Source organism: Notamacropus eugenii, chromosome 2, assembly GCF_028372415.1.
Source record: "Notamacropus eugenii isolate mMacEug1 chromosome 2, mMacEug1.pri_v2, whole genome shotgun sequence".
Lineage (NCBI taxonomy): Eukaryota > Metazoa > Chordata > Mammalia > Diprotodontia > Macropodidae > Notamacropus > Notamacropus eugenii.
In genome coordinates this window covers 204,781,557-204,803,923 of record NC_092873.1, presented here as the reverse complement: position 1 = coordinate 204,803,923, position 22,367 = coordinate 204,781,557, and the positions used below count along the sequence as shown (strand labels likewise).

Sequence of the window (22,367 nt, the reverse complement as noted above, 5' to 3'; positions counted from 1 at the left end):
TCTGCAGAAATGTTGCTACCTTAAATAAAGGAAAAGTATAACATAGCTGTGATTTAACACCAAATTTCTGACTCTAAATCCCATATTCTTTTCACTACTTTCCATTCCAGATAAAAGTCTCAGGACAGTTTTAATTAAAATTTACCCTCCTTTCCCCAAGTCTTTATAATCCAGTAACTACATTCTTTTTCTCATAAATCCAATATTGTACATAAATATGTTATTTTCATTTTAAGCATTGCATAGTTTTACTGTGGAAGATGTAGAATTAGGGACTTCCAGACCCTAAGGTTCCCCTAAGTTTGTTAGCCCTTTGATATACTGTGCTTGGCATCTTCTGCTATATTTTGGGGTTAGTAATGTTAAACAAAGTTCACGGACGTGATAGGTGATAACTGACAGAAGGATGAAGTATACCACACGTCATGAGCTCTAGGAGAAGAGCCAAGTACTGTAATGAACTCTAAAGATAGATAATCAGCATAATGGGAATTCATTTTGTGCTAGTTTAGAGATCAGTCTTGCAATGACACGTTCAATAAGTGAGCCTTTGAAAATATCAGATGGGGTAGGGACTGTATTTCTATTCTAAGGGTGGGGGGAGGGAATCCAACACCTTTAGGTTTCTGAGCTTTTATCTAACCTCTTATGTTTAGGCAATCTGGTGATCCTCTCAGAGCCTCTCTTGCTACCATTCCTCCATCACTGAAAAGTTCATGTTCTCCTTCTGCTATATAAGTCAAGTGATCATTGTCTATATAGTAGTAAACCGGAGAACCAAACTTTAAATAGATTTCACATCATTTTTATGGTAAATGATTAATATTTTCATTGGGCTTCTATGCTTGTATGCTTTATCTAGTAAGGCATTTTTATGTCCTTGTGGCAATTGAGTAAGAGCATTTCTTCTCTTTTCTCAGGAACATATATTGAAACCAGAAAAAGGAATAAAATACTTTTAATTCCTGTCACCATAAGTATGTCTGATATGGAAAAGTTATGTCTGATGGAAAAAGGCAAACAGTTCTCTGCATATTGAAAAGTGGGGAGCCAACAACCGGAAGATATCTAAGTGACACACAGCAAATAAGACGAGATTAACAGGGTGAGAAATAAGGAATGAAAACCACTAGAGGATATAATGCCTTAAATAGTTATGATTAGGGTCAGACAACCTCTAGAAAGCCAGTAATTTTCAGGACTTTAGCACAGTGCTTGGCACATGGTAGGTGTTCAACAAATGTTTGTTGACTTCCTGAAGCTAGGCAAAATATTCAAGGGCAAGTAGGCTACTGCGGTTTCTTCTTTCTTGTCATAGAGAAAGCTTAGCTTAATGTGCCATAAACAAAATGTTGATGGTTCTTGGGAAGGTGTTGGAGTAGCCCTAGCTTGTTTCCATTATGACTATGATTAACAGTTGCCTACCCGGTTATCCCAGACAATCTCTCCTCCCTAAATTTTGTAACACTGATTTCTCCTGTATTTCCTCCTATCTCTCTCACTGATGATTCTCAGGATCTTTAGCTGTATCATTATCCAAATATCCTATATGTGAATATTCCTGCAGAGCTCTGTCCTGGACTATCTTTTCTTTTTTACTCTTTCTCTATCAGAGAGCTTATTGGTTACCATGAGTTCAAACAATATTTCTTTGGATTTGACTTCTAAATTTATACATTCAGCAATCATTCCTCTCTTGAACTCCGGTGTTGCATCACCAATGCCTACTGGAACTTTCTGTTCGATGTCTCAAGGCAATAGAAACTCAATATGTCTGACATAGAACTTATTCTATTTTCCCGTAAACCTACTGCTCTTCTTTAAACCTACTACTCTTCTTCTTAACTTTTCTGTTTCAGTTTAGTTTACTGATTTTCTTCCAGTCACAAATACTTGATTCTTCACCCTTCCTCATCCTCATGTCCCAGGAAGTTGTCAAATGCTATCAATACTATTGCTAAAATCCATTTCTTGCATCCATGCCATTCTCTCCTCTTCTATAGCCATCACTCAGGTTCAAGCCATCCTCACTTCTCAGATGGATGCTTAGTCTCCTACTGAGTTTTCTTATGTCTAGTTTCTCCTCACTAATCCATCCTCCATAGAGCCAGCAAACTGATATTCTTAAAGCACTGGTCTGATTATGTTATTTCCCTCCTCAAGAAACTTAGTAAGTCTCTATTGCCTCTTTTTGTTTTTGTCCAGTTGTTTTTTAGTCACGTTCAACTCTTCATGACCCCACTTTTGGGGTTTTCTTGGCAAAGACACTGTAGTGGCTTTTCATTTCCTTCTGAAGTTCATTTGACAAATGAGGAAACTGATGCAAAGAGAGTTAAGTGATTTGACCAAGGTTACATAGTTAGTAAGTGTCTGTGGCCAGATTTGAATTTAGGAAGATGAGTCTTCCTGACTCCAAGACTGGCCCTCTATTCACTGTGCCATCTAGCTGCCCTATTGCCTCTAGGATAAAATAAAAATCTCTGACATTTTTAAACATTTTATGTTCTGGCTCCACATTATCTTTCTGGATTTAGTTAACATTATTCCCCTCAATATACCCTTGCCGCATGGCTAAACTGGCTATTTGTTGTTCTCTATACATGCCACTTCATTTTTCTTGACTATGCCTTTGCACATACTATACCTCATTCTGTTGTAAAATATTCTATTTACTCCCTCTCTTCCTCTAAGGTCTAGCTCAGATGCCAACTCTTAGGGGAAACTTTTCCTGATTCTTCTAGTCATCAGTGGTCTCATTCCCCAAATTACATAGCCTTTAATTACTCAGCATTTAATATGTATTTCTCATGTTTTCTATATATTGTACCTCAAGATAAAATGTTAAGCCCCTTGAAAAATAGTTTTATTTCATCTTTGTCTTTATAACCCCAGCACAGCTCCTTGAATGTAGTAGGTACTTTATACATTCTTAGGGTTAATTGTGAAATAAAAAGCACTATGTGAATGTGAATCATTTATTATTGTTATTGTTACTTCTATTACTAGTAATACCAGTACTACTAGGTGAGTTGGGGGGGTATCTACCCCAATCATGTGAAGACTTCATCTGGTTGAATGGGCAGATGAGAACAATTTGTTCCAACGGCCATGAAGGCAAATGAAGCAGGCAATGTGGAGCGCTTAGAGCTTGGTTAGACACTGAAGACGCCAAGGTCATCCACTGCATCCTGAGCCATCTCCAGCCGTCTTGACTCTGTCCTGCCACTAGACTACGGTGACTCTGGGGGGGAGAATGAGGTTGACAACTTCGTGTAGCTCTGCCTCACTTAAATCCAATTTACACACAAATTAAAAAAGACTTATGGGGCAGTAGAAAGAGAACTGTTCTTAGAGTCAGAAGATCTGAGTTAGAGTGGAGAATGTTCTGTTAATGGGTTGCATTCATTATATGATTTCACTTTTTCATTAGAAGCCTATATTTATGTAAACTTCTATCCCTGTATGTGTGGCACACAGACCATGTGTAGTGAGCTGAGTACGCTAGAGTGATTGGATTTTTTTCATTTAACACAGTGCCTGGCAAATAGTAGATATTTAATAAAAGTTGATTGACTGAACTCAACAAATACTTATTAAATAATGACTTTGTTCAAAGCACTCACTTAAGTGCTGTGCTTACAAAGACAAAAAAGAAAAAGAAAAATCTCCCCTCAAGGAGTTTACATTCTTAGGGGTTTTGAGGGTAGGGAACATGCACAATTTATAAATATGTCAGTAAAAAGTCATCTCATTCAAGAGATGAATGACGCAGGGCGGGGTGGAGGAGTATGGCAGGGAGAGAGCGTCAAGAAAGTCTTCCTATAGGAGGTAGTATAGGACTTGAACCTTGAAAGAATCTAAATGATTCTCAGGGTCAGAGGAGAAGAGAAAGTGTTTTTCAGGTATGAAGCACAGAGTGAGTAAAAGTATAGACAATAAAGATGTCCAATTGGTGAAGTGGCTAAAATGCCTTGAGAAATGAATTGGAAGTAAAGAAATAGAGACAATCATTTTAGATGAATCTAGAGTTTTAAAAGGATGAGGATATTGGATGATAGCTTAAGAAAAAGTAAGAGAAAAATGAAGATTTTTGTAAAGATCGGAGAGACCTTGGTATGTTTATAGGCAATAGGAAAATAAACAGCAGATAAGGAAAAAACAAAGAAGAAATAAACTGATAGAATAATTATGGAAGTGTAACCCTAGGGATTGCTGCGTTGGTTTCTGGTCTGATGAGGAAGACTTAGAAAGCCCTGAATTCACAGTAATTCTCCTCTTGAAAGTATATTTACAAAACATTGGAATGCCTTGTGATGGTGCCCCCAGTTAGAGAATAAAAGTCTTTAGCAATGGACTGGAGGATTAGGATTCCCCACTATGTGCTAGGAGAGGTCCCTCTCTCCTGTGTGGTTCCCAGACCTGTTCTACATTTTCATGCCACTAACAAAAGGACAGAAGGAAATGTAAGGGTCAAACACAAATATTAATAAGAAATAGATTAGATTAGTAAAATGTGTCTTAAATAGAATAAAAGGACATGATTATGTGTGTGTCCCATGGGGAAGTGGATAGAGTGCTGGGCCTAAAGTCAGGAAGATTCATCTTAATCACTGAACCCTGTTTATCTCAGCTTCTCATTTGTGAGAAAAAAATTGTGCTGGAAAAGGAAATAGCAAATAGTTCCAGTATCTTTGCCAAGAAAACCCCAAATGGGATCATAAAGAGTCAGCCATGACTGAAATGACTCAACCACAAAATCACCCCCATATGAAGTAATAAATGGTCAGAGGTAAGGACTAAGAGGTGAGCTTCTAAGAGCCTGAGCAAGCACCAGTTATAAAAATAGAGCATAGTTTTATACCTAAATGCTTGTTCCTTCAGCCTTCATCTCTCAGAGTGTCCTTGGGATGCTTGGGATTGAGGAGAGGAATTGCAGATATTTCTGCCGTTGGCTACCATGGTCAAGCTGCTGCTTTGTGTGTGTACATGTCAAGTATATGTGTGTATGTCCCTTCTCTTCCTCAAGAGATCCTCAAAATTCTGATTACTGGGAGAAAACTGCACTCTGTATTCCTTATTTCACTTTAGCTTCCTCTTTTTTTTCCAAGCTAGGAAGAGACACAACTCCCAGGGTCTTTATCAATTTAGGACTCCTTTCAATGAGATAAGGGGCAAGCTCCCAGAAGAGAGGATGGGATGAACACTGTGCATACAAGAGTTGACATGAGAAAGGAAAAAGTCTAGCTCTTCAGAGATTGAAGTGAGAAAGGAAGGAAGGTGCTGTAGTTGTGTTTTAAAGTGAGTAAAATGGGAGAATGGGGAATTTATGATAGTTAGCCTCTACTTCCTCAGTAAGGTAGGAGGTAAGATCCTCTAATGAGAAAGAGGAAAGAAAAGATGTTATTGGGGGGAAGGAGAGTTAAATAAGGGAAGAAAAAAGTTTAGAACAGTCACTGTGCAGTGTGTGACAGAGAATTAATCAGAGAAGAATAAAAGGATTGCTCTGTAGCTTTAAGGGTCTTGTCAAGATTAGAAAACACCAATTGGTAGTGGGTCTAATTAGCATGACTTTCTCAAGTAGTATCCAGGTCAGGGCAAAGAAAGTGGATGGTGGAGGTCACCTAGGGTTGTGGTTTGGCATGGTATGGCTGGGAATGGTATAAGGGGACAAGATGGATAAGTATTTGGTGTATTATAGGCACCAATAATGTTCTGTCCCCTCAGTTCAGTCAATAATATTTAGGAATAGGCCTTCAGAGGAAAGAGGGTCAAAACTAAAGAGATTCTCATTTTGGGAAAAAACTTCATTTTGGGAGCAAAACTGGGTAATCTAAGGTCAGAAAGAAAGTGTACAGAGTCAGTTAGCCCATACGTTATCAAACATTCGTTAAAAATTTGCTATGCGTCAGATACTGGGCTAGGGATTAAAAGACAAAAACAGGACATTGTGGCCTAGTGACAGACAGCCTGTGGCTATAGATAGAGCAGGCAACTTGAGTACAAAGGGCAGGGCACTACTATACTCTGCTTAACATTGACCAACCAAAAAAGGAATTGATGGGTGGATAAGAAGGAGTGAGAAATTCCAGAGCCCAGAATATGTGCATCTCCAACAGAGGATGAGGGAGGAGCTTGGTATATCTCCTGCCCAAGGAGGATATGATTGAAGAGTCCAGAGAGGGAAAAATTTTTCTCATTTGAGAGCAAGAATTTAAGGGGTTTGGAATCTTCAGGTCCATTGGCAATGAGCCTTAGGTGGGTGTAAAGATAAGGAGAGGATTTAAGAACTGAGAGCTAAAAGAATATTAAAACCTAATTCCTTGTAGCTGGCAGGTAGGAAAAAGATTCAGCCTTCAGATCATTTTAAGCTTACAAAATTTCTTCTTCTGTGGTTTTCCTTTATATGTTTTCATTTTTTTGTATATTTCTTTTCCCTTTTAGATGTGACAGTAATTACTTTAAAAAAAGCATAAGAAGGCTTGTGATATTTTCAAGGAGCAGGATAAAGGACAATATGCGAGAAATAGTATGGTTCAGGGGAAAGATGACTGACTTTGGAGTCAGAGGACCTGAGTTCAAATCCTGCTTCTTTCATAATACTACTCATTTGACCTGGGGTGTCATTTAACCTTTTGAGGATGAGATTCCTCATCTGCACAATGGGAGGAACCCCAACTAAGTCTTGTGAATTTACAATGATTAAGTGTCTCAAAAGAAGAGATATGGAAGAGCATTCCTCTTCTTTTCAAAGGTAGGGTTAAATCTGCATACAATATCATCTGAGTGGCGTTGATCATTGAAGATGCCCAGGTCCTAAGGTTTCCCTGAACCTCAAAGCTTAATTTGTTAAGCCATTTGACAGGATCTACTCCATTTACAATTCTTTGCTACTAATAGGCAACTAGGTGGCGTAGTGGATAGAGCCTTGGGCTTGGAGTCAGAAAAACCTGAAGTCAGAAAAACCAGAATTTACTAGCTGGGTGACCTTGGGAATGTCACTTAACTGCTGCCTGCCTCAGTTTCCTCAGTCATAAAATGGGATAAGAAGAGTACCATACCTCTTAGGCTTGTTGTGAGGATCAAATGAGATATTTGTAAAGGCCTTGACACATAGTATCCATGATAAAAAGTTATTGCTACTACAGAAATGTGGCTAAAAATATTTTGGTGAATACAGGGGCTTTCTTATGTATATATAAAAGTAATAATAATTAATAGAAGGTATATAGTGCTCTAAGATTTGCAAAGTGCTTTACCAGTATCTCATTTTATTCTTACAATAGCCCTAGCTATAAGATAGGCGTTAGAGAAATAAGTACTATTAGTGCTTAGCACAATTCCTGGCACATAATAAACACTTAACAAATTTTATGAAATTGTTGTCCTCTTTTTACAGATGAGGAAGCTGACAAAAACAGAGGTTAAGTGACTTTCCCAGTGACTGAGGCAAGGTTTGAGCTCAAGTCTACTAGGACTAGTATTCTATGCACTGGTCCACCTACCTCCCTTATTTCCAGGTAACTTTCTTCACATATTTCTAGATTGCTTTCTAGAACAGTTAGACCAATTCATAGCTCCATCAATAGTGTAATAGTTTGCTAATCATGAATATGAATTTCTAATAACTACTTGTCTCAAAGATAGCTATATAAGAATCCATACACCCAACACCACTTTTCTACTTAAGTTCATTGTGACCATCTCTGGAGAATAACATTATCAAATTCAAGGAAGGCAATTTCCATGGGGATAGGATGTCCCTACCCCCTAAGAAAGAAGTTTAGCCACCACAACATGGACGAAAGCCCTGGACAACCCACGATTTCCAACTTTGTCACTTGGATTTGTTCAAGTTCAGTAACTCTCTTTGACCATGTAGTATAATTTAAAAGTCATGTGCAGTAAGTTGATGAAGACACACTTGAATGAAAGAAATGAGGTGTGGAAGAAAAACAACTTTTGTGGTTTGTCTTCACTTTCTCATACCCTTCTGTAACTCATGTTGGCAAAGTAGGGGAGCTCTGTTGTACATAATCCATCTTTCAACAAAAAGGTCTTATAGTCAGAAATTCACTGGTCCACGGTAAAATAACAAAAGTAAAAATAAAGAAATAGTGAAGAAGTTGAGTTCCATCTTTTAGATAATTATCATTTGTTAAAGTTTTGGCACATGAGATAGTGCAAAGGGTGAGAGGAAAGAAGGGGGATACTGGCAGTTTCACAATGCCAGAAATAATTAGAATTGACATTTGGCTATGAATGGACAACATGACTCATGCCGGAGAAACAGCTGTACTGAATGTTTGCAACTGAAGCAGATTAAAAGGGCTGAGAGACAGCTACACATATGCGTGTTACCTACACATATGGAGGTTACATACAATACATACTGTCTCATTTTCAAAGCCTTTCATGGCATTGAAGTTAATCATTTCTTACTGACTTTATCAGTTACTTAGTTTTTTAAACACAGTTTAAAATGAGGTTTTCCTTGTTGAGATAATGGTGACAAATGGAAGTAAAAACTTTGTTTTGCTTCCTGTCCTATATGTTCTCATATATGTCTATATGCATATAGATATATATGTATGCACACATACACACATGTAAGTGCACACATATACATACAAGTCCATTTATGATGATAACCTTCAGGTGAACAAATGGGACCTGATAGGATACAGAGAAGCTAATTTTAGATTTTAAAAACAATTAAAAACATATATTGGACCTAAAAAAAATCAAGCAGTTTTAAAGTTGCTTCATTAATATTAATGGTTTTTAACTTACTGTCAAATCCAGTAATTCAAAAAATTCACTTGATCTTTTGAAATCCCTGCTCCTTTGTTCTATGTTTATTTTTAAAAAGGACAGTCATTTTGGTTTGTTTTTTCAGCAATGATTCAAGCTTTTGCTCTTCACTTAAATGTTTTATTTGATAATTTGCCCATGGATTGACTCAACTGCAAAAGAAATGGTTTCTCTATGTGGATATTTTTTTAATTGGCAGAATGGGATTTAGAGATGATAGAATTTAGAAGTGAAAGATTATCTGGTAAAATCCCTTCACTTTATAGATGAGAAAACTGAGGCAGTGTGATTAAATGATTTTCCATACATCATATATGTAGTAAGTGGCAGAATCTTCATTTGAACCCCAAACCTCTGACTTCAAATCTAGTGCTATTGCCCCTTTAAAGAACAATTACATCTTAGCAATGTGTCTTCAATTCTGGTAACTACTGCCAAGGGAAGAGTTGTGTCTGTTAATGTAGAGTCAACACCAAGCAGCCTTTGAATGCAACCATTTCAGCTAATGGGTCGTAGATGACATTTCCCTGCTAATTTCCCTACAATTCCCTGCCAGTGCCTACCCCAAAGAAACAAATTAATATTTTTTAATTATCTTATTTTTTATTAAATTATTTTATTTGTTTTCAGTGTTCTACAATCACTTCCATATATTTTAGATTTTTCCCCCTCCCTCCCCCTCCTTCACACTCCCTCCCTGAGACGGCAATTTTATATAGCTTCTACACATACATTCCTATTAAATACATTTTTGATTGAATATATTAGATACATATAAATGAGTGTTGAGATAAAGCAATTCTTCCAATTCAACAGTTTTTTCTATGTAAAAAAAGCTATTAAGATAGATTACAGATTTAGCTATATGTTATATAGTTCAACATAAATATGAAGATACATGAAATAAGTTGAAAAGAAATATAATCATGAAGGTCAAATTAATTGCTTTTTTTATTAGACTTGTTTAAATACTGCTGAATATGGCTATTCTTCCTGATTGTCTTCTGACAGAAAAAAACTTTTGGAGATACGATGACTCTCCCAGAGTGTTTTCTTTCCCTTGAGGAAACAGAGTTGGACAGTTCCCCATAGGATTTTGGTTTTTATATGGAACAACAACAAAAACAAAAAGATGAATCTACTTCCTCATCTCTCTAAATTAAAGACACAGAGAAACATGATTAATTTTGTCTGCCTCCTTTAATAGGAAGAAGAACCTCTGGTGAGTTTCTGTATTACTTAAAAGAAAAAGATTACCTAAAGAACATGAGTTCATCCATGTTGGGTCATTCCATTATTGTCTTATAACAACTAATCAACTATAACAATCACACTTTTAAGGACACTAGGTAGATTAGCGCAAAGCATGCTGGATTTGGAGACTAATGGTTAAATCCTGTCTCAGATATCTACTAGCCCTCTGACCCTGGGCAAGTCACTTATCTTCTCTCAGACTTAGTTTCTCATCTGTACAATGAGGATAACAATAGCACCTACCTCACAGGATTGTTTGTGCATCGCGTGATATAAAATATTTTCAATGCATTGAAAACCTTAAAATGTTATATCAGTGTTAACTATTGTTATCGATCTGTCAGCTTACTCCCCTGGTTTCCTCTTACTACTCTTTTTGAGTAATAACATTATTTTATCCTAGAGACCTAAATTAGTTTTAACTGGATTGGGAACTAAAATCCCCTTTTGAATGTTTCAAGGACTAGAAAAAACAAAACAAAACAAAAACTTTTTTTTTCCTTTGAACATTTACAAATTTAATTTGGTCACGATAGAACAGTTCTTAAAGTTATAATATAGCAGTTTCTTCAGGGTTCTTGTATATATTACTGGTGGAGACAACAAACTATAGTAACTGCCTTGTCTTCTGAAGTATGTTGGGGTTCCTGAAGAAAGTAGTTTTGCAGCTAGTAGAATGAAGCTTTTAACCTAAAATATCTGAAAATCCTTTCATATTTTCTTTGTTATGCATATAGTCACCCCCCCACCCAAAAGGAGAGGGAATTGAAAGCAATGACACCCCATCTTTACTTCTTTCATCTGATCAAAGTCTATACCAGTTGAAAAAGAGAAGAAAGATTTGTTGGATCATAAGCCCCTCCCCCTATAAAAAGAAATGTAGTCTCAAGGTAAAACATTAGCTCCTTCTATTTGACCAATTTTTAGTATTCAGAAATTTGTTTGAAATTATAACTTGATGATGTGGATGAAAACCAAACGTCCTAAAATAACCCTGAGATTATGACTTTCCAGAATGGCTAATGTAGGCTGATGCCTTTGAACCCACCATTTCAATAAAAACAAGCTGAGTTGATTTTTTAAGTTTTGTGCTTCATGGAGACCAAAGGTTCAAGTGTGTTTATGGTTTATATTTAATACAGTATTTAACAGGCTAAAAATATGGTTCCTTCTTGGGAAATAAACCATCAATAAGTCATATAAAATCTTTTTGAAGTCCAAAACATACAGTGCTTCTGATCACATAAGAAGAAGTGGCCTTTTTTCCTTTCCTTTCTTTCTTTTTTTTTTTTAACTACCCCATGCAGTTTTCTGGTAGCACAAACCTGTTTCTTGTTACTACTCCCCCCATTATTTGAAGGGTGTTTCCCCCTCTGTCTTTTCCCCTCTTTCTGAAACTGATTCCTTACTGATTTATATGTTAAGACCTGCAAGCCTGGTGCCATGTGTGGGTTAACAAGTGTTGATGGACCCTATAGCTTATTGGTATTTCAACATCCTTTGCTGGAAAATCATTTCTTTCAATACTGTTCAGTTTGATGGACATTTTGTTAAGTGCCAGGCACTGGACTAAGCCCTGGGTATATAAAAGCAGAAGTAAAGTAGTATCTCAAGGAGCTTATCTTCTTCTGGTGAGATAAAAGATAGCTAGTTGGCATAGAGGTTAGAGTACTAAAATTGTTAGGAAGACCTGAATTCAAATTTGACCTCAGGTACTTCCTAGCTCTGTGACCTTGGGAAAGTCACTTAACTTCTCAGCTCCTGTTTCTTCAACTATAAAATGAGGATAAAAATAGCACCTATCTCCCTGGGTTGTTGTGAGCATCAAATGAGAGAGAAATGGAAAGAACTCTGCAAATCTGAAAATGCTATATAAATACAAGTTGTAAAACACATACACAGACGAGTATATGCGAAGTACTCATAAAACTATACAAAGTCAGGAGTGAGAACACTAATAAAAGAAGCAAGAGAGTGGGGTAAGTATCAGCAAAACAACTCATGGATACCACACCATCCATACATGGAACCATCAGTTACAACAAAGGGAGAAGTTTTGAATGCTGTGACAATTGACAATGAGGTTGATGCCAGAGCTAGCTTGGTGTTTGGGAGGCTCCAAAGAAAGGTTTGCTAGAGAAGAGGTATTACGCTGACTACCAAACTGAAGGTCTACAGAGCCATTGTGCTGACCTCATTGTTGTATGCCTATGAAACATGGACAGTCTACCAGCGCCACGGCAAGAAACTGAATTGCTTCCCTTTGAACTGTCTTAGGAAGATTCTGAGGATCACCTGGCAGGATAAGGTACCAGATACTAAAGTCCTTGCTCCAGATGAACTGCCAAGCATTCAAACTACGCTTCAGAGAGTGCAGCTCTGATGGGTTGGCCATATTATTTGCTTGCCAAAAAGGTTATTTTATGGAGAACTCATATGGGGCAGGCGATCACATGGTAGTCAGAAGAAATGATACAAGGACACTCTAAAGAACTTTGGATTTGACTTTGCAACATGTAAGACACTGGCACAGGACCACTCAGCATGGTGTACCCACATCAGAAAGGGTGCTGTGCTCTTTGAGCAAAGCAGAATTGAGACAGCACAAAGTAAATGCAGGATGCGCAAATTTGGAATATCTACCCAACCTGTGGTAGAGCATTCCGAGCTCATATTGGTCTGATCAGCCACAGTTGGACTCACTGAAGTTTCACTTGATCATAGTGATGTCATTTTGGTCCTCTTTGAAGATGGAGGACAACAACCAACACTGAAAGAAGCTAGGGATTCTAAAATGTGAGGAGGAAGGGTATTCCAGACATGGGGGACTCAGTACCTAGGCAAAACCATAGAAGTGGAGGATGAAATTTCATGTATGGCAAACAGCTAGCAGACCAATTTGCCTGGAATGAAGAGTATATGAAAGGAAGTGAATATGAAATATTCAATGAAAATAGGTGGGAGCAGATAAAAGAAGAATACATCTTAACATTTGTATCTTAACCTAGAAGTAACAGGGAGTCATAGTCATCTTTGGCAATTTGGTAATGAATTATTTTATTTCTTTCATAATTTTTTGTCTGTTTACCAGTGTTAACTGGGCAATCTGACCTCTTTAAATTAAAAGTAATCTATACTCAAACTAAATAGCAGACAGATAGGCAAGGGTACCATTGTTCAATTAGCACTGGAGAAGAAAAAAACTGAGGAATGAATTAATAATGTTCTAAGCATAAGCTTACCATCAAATATGTGCAAGTGAATTGATCAACTTCATTATGTTTTCAGGCTTCCCTCTCCCCCCCCCCCAACCAGGGTCATAGGTTTAATATTTTATGGATCTCTTAATCAAAAAATCCCTTGTGCCTTAATGGTTCATTTTTCAGGTTTTGTTTTCTCAAAAGTTTTCTGGAGAGGCGGAGCCAAGATGGCGGAGTAGAAAGGCACATACACATAGCTCCGAACCCACAACCCACAGAATGGATACAGGGGAGCAACTCACGGCGAATTCTGCACCCAGAGGCCACGGAATATTGGAGGGAGGGAGATTTCTGTTCCAGAGGGACCTGCAAACCTCTCGCGGGGGGTCCTTCGCACTGCGGACTGGGCGCCGAGACTGGGAGCTGAGGGCAGCCCTGCAGCGGCCGCGGCACCGAGAGGAAAAGATCCGAGCGGGCTTCAGGGACGGGACCTCCAGCGGCCAAGTGGGTCCCTCCACCCACAGAGGGGCCTGCAAACCTCTCGCAAAAGGTCCGTTGCGCTGCAGACGTGGAGCCCAGCCCAGCCCAGACCTGCTGCGGCCACGGCACCAAGAGAAACAGACCCGAGCAGGCTTCAGGGACGGGATCTCCAGCGGCTGCACAAGTTCTTCCGCCCACAGGTGACGGGGGTCGGTGAGAGAGTCTCTTTGGCGGGTTGAGAGGGGAGTGGGGTGCCCCCATGATTCGGGCCCCCCCCGGGAGGTAGAAGCTGAGAGGCAGCTGCAGAACGGGGCTCCCCAAGCGGGCAGGAGCCTGGATCCATTGTGGAAGGTCTGTGCATAAACCCCCTGAGGGAACTGAGCCTGAGAGGCGGCCCTGCCCCTACCTGACCACCTGAACTTAATTCTCACACTGAATAGCAGCCCTGCCCCCGCCAAAAGCCCTAAGGCTGGAAGCAGCATTTGAATCTCAGTCCCCAAACGCTGGCTGGGAGGACCAGGAGGCGAGGTGGGTGTGAGGAGAATATTCAGAGGTCAAGTCACTGGCTGGGAAAATGCCCAGAAAAGGGAAAAGAAATAAGACTATTGAAGGCTACTTTCTTGGTGAACAGGCATTTCCTCCCTTCCTTTCTGATGAGGAAGAACAATGCTTACCATCAGGCAAAGACACAGAAATCAAAGCTTCTGTGTCCCAGCCCACCCAATGGGCTCAGGCCATGGAAGAGCTCAAAAAGAATTTTGAAAATCAAGTTAGAGACGTGGAAGAAAAACTGGGAACAGAAATGAGAGACATGAAAGAAAAGCATGAAAAGCAGATCAGCTCCCTGCCAAAGGAGAACCAAAAAAATGTTGAAGAAATTAACACCTTGAAAACTAGCCTAACTCAATTGGCAAAAGAGGTTCATAAAGCCAATGAGGAGAAGAATGCTTTCAAAAGCAGAATTAGCCAAATGGAAAAGGAGATTCAAAAGCTCACTGAAGAAAATAGTTCTTTCAAAACTAGAATGGCACAGATGGAGGCTAAGGACTTTGTGAGAAACCATGATATCACAGAACAAAGAGAGAAGAATGGAAAAATGGAAGATAATGTGAAATATCTCATTGGAAAAACAACTGACCTGGAAAATAGATTCAGGAGAGACAATTTAAAAATTTTGGGGCTACCTGAAAGCCATGATCAAAAGAAGAGCCTAGACATCATCTTCCATGAAATTATCAAGGAAAACTGCCCTGAGATTCTAGAACCAGAAGGCAAAATAAATATTCAAGGAATCCACAGAACACCACCTGAAAGAGATCCAAAAAGAGAAACTTCTAGGAACATTGTGGCCAAATTCCAGAGTTCCCAGGTCAAGGAGAAAATATTGCAAGCAGCTAGAAAGAAACAATTCAAGTATTGTGGAAATACAATCAGGATAACACAAGATCTAGCAGCCTCTACATTAAGGGATCAAAGGGCATGGAATAGGATATTCCAGAAGTCAAAGGAACTAGGACTAAAACCAAGAATCACCTACCCAGCAAAACTGAGTAGAATACTTCAGGGGGAAAAATGGTCTTTCAATGAAATAGAGGATTTTCAAATTTTCTTGATGAAAAGACCAGAGCTGAAAAGAAAATTTGACTTTCAAACACAAGAATGAAGAGAAGCATGAAAAGGTGAACAGCCAAGAGAAGTCATAAGGGACTTACTAAAGTTGAACTGTTTACATTCCTGCATGGAAAGACAATATTTGTAACTCTTGAAACATTTCAGTATCTGGGTATTGGGTGGGAGTACACACACACACATGCACACACACACACATACATAGAGACAGAGTGCACAGAGTGAATTGAAGAGGATGGGATCATATCTTAAAAAAAAAATGAAATCAATCAGTGAGAGAGAAATATATGGGGAAGAGAAAGGGAGAAATTGAATGAGGCAAATTATCTCTCATAAAAGAGGCAAGCAAAAGACTCATTAGTGGAGGGATAAAGAGGGGAGGTGAGAGAAAAACATGAAGTCTACTCTCATCACATTCCAATAAAGAAAAGAATAAAATACACTCTCATTTTGGTAGGAAAACCTATCTCACAGTACAGGAAAGTGGGGGACAAGGGGACAAGCAGGGTGCGGGGGATGATAGAAGGGAGGGCATGGGGAGGAGAATGCAATTCAAGGTCGACACTCATGGGGAGGGATAGGATCAAAAGAGAATAGAAGTAATGGGGGACAGGATAGGATGGAGGGAAATATAGTTAGTCCTATACAACACAACTATTATGGAAGTCATTTGCAAAACTACACAGATTTGGCCTATATGGAATTGCTTGCCTTCCAAAGGGAAGGGGTGGAGAGGGAGGGAGGTAAAGAAGTAGGAACTCAAAGTGTTAGGATCAGCTGTAATGTTCTTACCACTAGGAAATAAGAAATACAGGTAAAGGGGTAAAGAAAGCAATCTGGCCCTACAGGACAAAAGAGAAGACGGAGACAAGAGCAGAGAGGGATGATAGAAGAGACAGCAGATTGGTCACAGGGGCAATTAGAAAGCTTGGGTTGGGGGGGGGAGGGGATAAAAGGGGAAAAAATTTGTAACCCAAAATTTTGTGAAAATGAATGTTAAAAGTTAAATAAAAAAAAAAAGAAACCAAAAAAAAAATGTTTTCTGTATCCTTCTTGCAATGTGATAATTGACCCAAGATCTATTTTTTCCTCATGTATTTCAACTCTTGTGGATCTGCCATGAAAAACATCATAGGGTAATAGTTAGAAGCTGGCGTTGGAGTGAGGAAGCCCTTGGTTCAATTCTTGCTTCTGATACTCACTGGAAGTATCACCTAGTCTCTTAGCACTCATAAATTGTATAACGGGTGCCATTTTGCATTGGGACAGGACATTTCCTCACCCAGGGTTTCTACATTGATGAAACTGCAGATCTAGTACAAAAACAAAATTACTAAAATAAAGCTGCCAAGCTATGCCCAAGAAGAGAAAATGGCCAGCATTCAATTAGATCTTAACCCTCCTTTGCAGAAGAAAGCCTGGCATTATTCTTAATCCTTAAACATGAGTATCAGGGATTGAATGGAAGTAGGGCTTTCTGGTGAAAGCACATGAATGTAGGATGAATAGCTTTATATTATATGAACTCTTTTTTTCACCGAACATTATCCATTTGAGAAATTTCTTGTCACCAGAGAATGTGAAGACTAATGTTATGGTTTATATGTGACTGGATGATTTGAAAAGCAGCTTCAGTTGTCATAGTTACGTGTGTAAAGCTCATCAAGTATTTGCTGTGCTTTCAGTTATCACCTGATGTTCTCTGCAAATCCACAAGAATATTTCTCTTTTGGACTGTTTCTCTCCATTCCAGTCCATCTATCTTTCAGTAATCCCAGGGAGCTCCTACAGGTCTGACTGTGTCACATCCCTATTTAATGCACTCCAGCAGCTCCCTGTTACTTTTAACATCAAATGTAAAATTGTTTTTACTTGAAACCCCCTCATAACTAGCCTCCTCCCACCTTTCCATTCTTTTTGCACCTGACCCTTTCCATGTGCTCTATTATCTAGTAACACTGATCTTATTTCTTGCACAGGAAATGCTTTTGGCCAATGACAGATGTTTTCACTGATTGTCTTCCAAGCCTGGAATTCTCTCTCTCTCCTCATCTCTACCTTCTGGACTTCCTGGCTTCCTTTGAGTTCCAGATAAGATCCTACCTTCTTCAGGAAGTCTTTTCTGATTCCTCCTTAATGCTAGTCCTTTCTTTCTGAGATTATTTTCAATTTATTCTCTATAAATCTTGTTTATAGATAATTGATGGTATGTCATCTCCCAAGATTAGACTGTGAGCTCCTTGAGAGCACAGATTGTTTTTGTTTTTGTTTTTGTTTTTTTGTCTTTCTATGTATCCTAATGCTTAGCATAGTGCCTGACACACAGTAGGTGCTTAATAAATGCTTATTGACTGAGTCCCTGACATGGTAAGTGAATTTTGGGTTTTCATTGTCCAAGTATAAGGCACAGACATTTCTAATGGATAGGTCAGAATTCTGAACTTTTGCCAGCTGATTAAAAGATTTTTCTGTTCCAAAGTAGAAGTGACCTTTACTAGGAAAAGAGAGACATTTTTGTTTAGTTCTGTTGGGTTATAGAGAGAAGAGTGAATTGAAAAGGAGAAGGGGAAAAATGATACATTTCAGACTGAATGAAGGTTATTATATCAAGTCAGACAGTAAAAAATATTTAAGTGGGAAGTAGAACATTAATTTGTCAACTCAGCGATCTGTAATGTACTCTCTAAGGAATTTTAAGACAAAGACAAAGACAAAGCAAATTTATTTCTATCTTCCAGGAACTTATAGTCTAAGGGAGACAGCCCTGATATGCACAGACATAAAAAGTCCCCAAACATTCACATACCAGGACAGACACAGGGCACATTAACTTAATAAGTTAAATGGATCTGTATGAAGAAAGAAAGAGTAAACTATGTTTCTAAGTGGAATGGTAGAAATTGTGTATTTACAGGGGAATGATATTTTAAAATTTCTATTGATATGTTTTGTTTTGTTTTTTTAAAATTATTTTCATTTTTAAGTGAGGGAAAATCCACTGCTGCCCAAGACAGTCTAGTTCACTTTTGGATCTCTCTAATTAAGAGGAAGGTTACAAAGGAAGGGTGACTTGGAGAGTCTAGTCAACTTGAATTTCAAGGGCAAAGTATCTATTTGGGGTTTTTAGTTTGCCTTCTCAGTAAGTACCAGTCACTGCTTGATTTGAAGTCCTCCCTGGAAAGAAAGGAATTTGAGGTTGCTAGATCATCAACCCTAAACTTTCTAGTGAGTCCTGCTTCCCACTTAGGAACCTATGGGAGCCCTTGCATTTATAATGTTCTATTCTTAGGTTTGAGTTGCCACTAGAAGGAACTACAGCTTTGGAGGTTGACTGGAAATTAGTCTACTCTGCATATGTGGTCCAAATAATTCATGGGAATAGTGGAAGCTGCATGTTTCTGCTTGTTCTCAGGAAGTTGGATTTCCAGAACTTGGTGTTATCCAAAATTCTGCTCTCCTTTCTGGGGGAGGCTGGGATCAAAAATCTTAAAGGGGTGATGCCTAAAACTACACCTTTCTGGGCACATGTAACCCACATTCTGGGAACTCACTAATTATTCTACCATTGTCTTACTATGCCTTCCATCATTTGGGCCTTTCCAAAGTCACCATCTCTGTGGACTGGTGTGTGTGTGTGTGTATGTGTGTGATGTATGTTTGGGGCCAGTCCTTGGGTGCCAATGTGTAGGAGTGAAAGCAACGACTCACCTAAGCTCCTGGACAAATTCCTCTGGATACCTCTGAAAGGAGAATCTGACCAAACTTTGGAGGTGCGGAATCCAGTGGGTGACAGACTTTGACGGATTCGGAGCCCAGGTTAGACTGGAAGGTCCACGGGAAGGATCTGTTCCATGGGGGTGAGCCCCCAGCGCACAGCGCAGCGCGGTCAGCGCAGCAGGGCGGAAGGGACCTGAGAAGCCCGAGAGTGGCGGGCAAAACCAGCGGAGCAGGAGACAAGCCAAACCGAGCCGGTGAGAGCCACTGAGCACCAGATATCAGCGCAGCAGCCCTTGAAACCTTCAGCCTGAAGACTAAACTTCGGTAAGTCACCTACTTGAACTTCTGGGAGCCAGGATGGCGGAGTGATCAGTAAATGCTCTCTCCTCCCCCCTGATGACCGTGAAAGAACCATAAAATATTTCCCCAGAAAAATCCTGGATCGGTGGGAACAGCAGAAGGGGACAAATAGTCTCATAACACCAGAGGTTAGGAAAATAGCAAAGGGGAATTCTTCCTACTGTGGTGGAGGCGATCCGGAAGGACAGAGGACCCAGGGCAGAGAAAATTCGCACTGAGACCCAGGCAAGCCTCAGCGCCAGGAGAGGAGCCCCAGGAGGGGTGGGAACATGCATTAGCATCTAGCTGTGCCTCAGCCCTCCAGGGGAAAAGGGAAGACAATAGGGAAGCTGGGATCACCATCCCCTGACCTTGCCTTTGCCTCAGGTCAGCTGAGGAGATCTCCTGTGACCAGACCACTCCTCCCACACACCTAACAAGCTAACCCCACAGTTGATCTGGGAAACAAAAAACAAAAACCTGCTTTTAGCTTCTTCACACATCAGCTCAACACAAAGTTCTGTACCTTCTGACTGAAAGAACCAGAAGCTACAACACTCAGCCAACATCATGAATCGGAAAAAGCAGACGAAAACTGAAAAAACCATGGAATCTTTCTATGGGGATAAGGACCAAAACACAAACAACAAATAGGTCAGAGCTGAGACTGTACTTACATCTGAAACTTCAGAAGGGACTATGAACCTCTCGCAAGCACAACTAGCTTTCCTGGAACAGCTGAAGAAGGAAATAGAAGAAAAACTGGCCAATAATTTTAAAATTATAAAAAAAGAATTCACTGATGAGAACATCACTTTGAAAAGGAAAATTGAACAAATGGAAAAGGAAGTTCAAAAATTAACTGGAGAAAATAATTCCCTAAAAGGAAGAGTTAATCAAATAGAAAAGGAAACCCAAAACCTAATTGGGAAAATTGATCAAATGGAAAAGGAAACACAAAACCTAACTGGGAAAATTGGTCGAATGGAAAAAGAAGTACAAAAATTAAATGGAGAAAATAGCTCCTTAAAGGGAAAAATTGGTCAGATGGAAAAGGAGATGCAAAAGTTAACTGAAGAAAACAATACGATCAAGATTAGAATTGGGCAAGTAGAAACTAATGATTCAATGAGGCAGCAAGAATCAGTCAAACAAAATCTAAAGAATGAAAAGATAGAAGAAAATGTAAAATATTTAATTGGAAAAACAACTGACCTGGAAAATAGATCCAGGAGAGAAAATTTAAGAATTATTGGCCTGCCAGAAACCCATGATGAAGAAAAGAGTCTGGACAATATCTTCCAGGAAATCATTAAGGAAAACTGCCCAGAAGTACTAGACTCAGAGGGCAAAATAGTCATCAAAAGAATCCACCGTTCCCCTCCTGAAAGGGATCCCAAACTCAAAACCCCAAGAAATATCATTGCCAAATTCCAGAGCTATCAAGTGAAGGAGAAAATACTACAAGCAGCCAGAAAGAAACAATTCAAATATCAAGGACATACAGTCAGGATCACACAGGAACTTGCAGCTTCTACATTAAAAGATCGAAAGTATTGGAACCCAATATTCCATAAGGCAAAGGAGTTGGGACTTCAACCAAGGATCAACTACCCAGCAAAGTTCAGCATAACATTTCAGGCAAGGAGAAAGTCATTCAACGAAATAAGGGATTTCCAGAGCTTCCTGACCAAAACACCAGAACTCAATAGACAATTTGATCTTCAAATGCAGGTCTCAAGAGAATCATAAAAAGGTAAACAGGGGGGAAAAATCAAAAACAAAAACTTGCTACTCAATTAGGGCAAACTGTTTACCTCCCTATAAGGGAAGATGATACCTGTTAATCTTGAGAACTGTGCAGCTATTATGATAAAAGGGATATACGTAGAGGGAACAGGTATAAAGTAAATGATGTCATGTCAAAAATATGATTTAAGTATGAGAAGGGATTGTAATAGGAGGTGTGAAAAGGAGGAAGCAGAAAATGGCAAATTACATCACAGGAAAAAGTACAAAACTATAGTAGAGGGAAGGAGGGGAGGGAGATGAGCATTGTTTGAGAGGTACTCTCATCTGATTTGTTTAAAGGAGGGAACAATAATCTTAAGTAGATAATCCTAACTAGCTCTATAAGGTAGTAGGAGGGGAAGGGGGAAGAAAGGGGAGGGAGGCTAAAAGGGAGGGAAGAAACAATAAGAGTAAAGGGGAGTAAAAGGGAGAGGGGGCTAAAAGAAGGAGGGGAAGGCTGTAGGAGGAGGGGGAGAAAAGTGAATACTATTGAGGAGGGGAAGGGAGATGGGAGAGCTAAAAGCACAAATGGTGGGAAAGAGGATGGAGGGAAATACAAAGATTGTAATCATAACTGTGAATGTGAATGGAATGAACTCTCCCATAAAACAGAGATGGATAGCAGAATGGATTAAAAGCCATAATCCAACAATATGCTGCTTACAAGAAACATATTTGAAATGGGGGGATACACATAGGATAAAGGTCAAAGGATGGAGCAGAATATATTGTGCTTCAGCTCATGTAAGAAAGGCAGGAGTAGCAATCCTAATCTCAGACAAAGCAAAAGCGGAAACAGATATAATCAAAAGGGATAAGGATGGAAACTATATCCTGCTAAAAGGCACCATAGACAATGAAGCAATATCATTACTAAACATGTATGCTCCAAGTGGTATAGCATCCAAATTCTTAGAGGAGAGGTTGGGGGAGTTGAAGGAAGAAATTGACAGCAAAACTATACTAGTGGGGGACCTCAACCTCCCCCTCTCTGAACTCGATAAATCTAACCTCAAAATAAATAAGAAAGAAGTTAAGGAGGTAAATAAAACTCTGGATAAGGTAGATATGATAGATCTTTGGAGAAAATTAAATGGGAATAGAAAGGAATATACCACATTTACAAAAATTGACCATGTACTAGGA

At 39.1% G+C, this 22,367-nt stretch overlaps 1 long non-coding RNA gene across 1 annotated transcript; it reads left to right on the top strand.

Moving 5' to 3' along the window:
• Window positions 1-6,122: 6,122 nt before the first annotated feature.
• On the top strand, window positions 6,123-17,737 carry LOC140523796 (uncharacterized). The gene is made up of 3 exons (XR_011973475.1): window positions 6,123-6,255; window positions 7,397-7,517; window positions 17,354-17,737. It is a non-coding gene; the product is annotated as an uncharacterized lncRNA (long non-coding RNA).
• The last annotated feature ends 4,630 nt before the right edge of the window (window positions 17,738-22,367 follow it).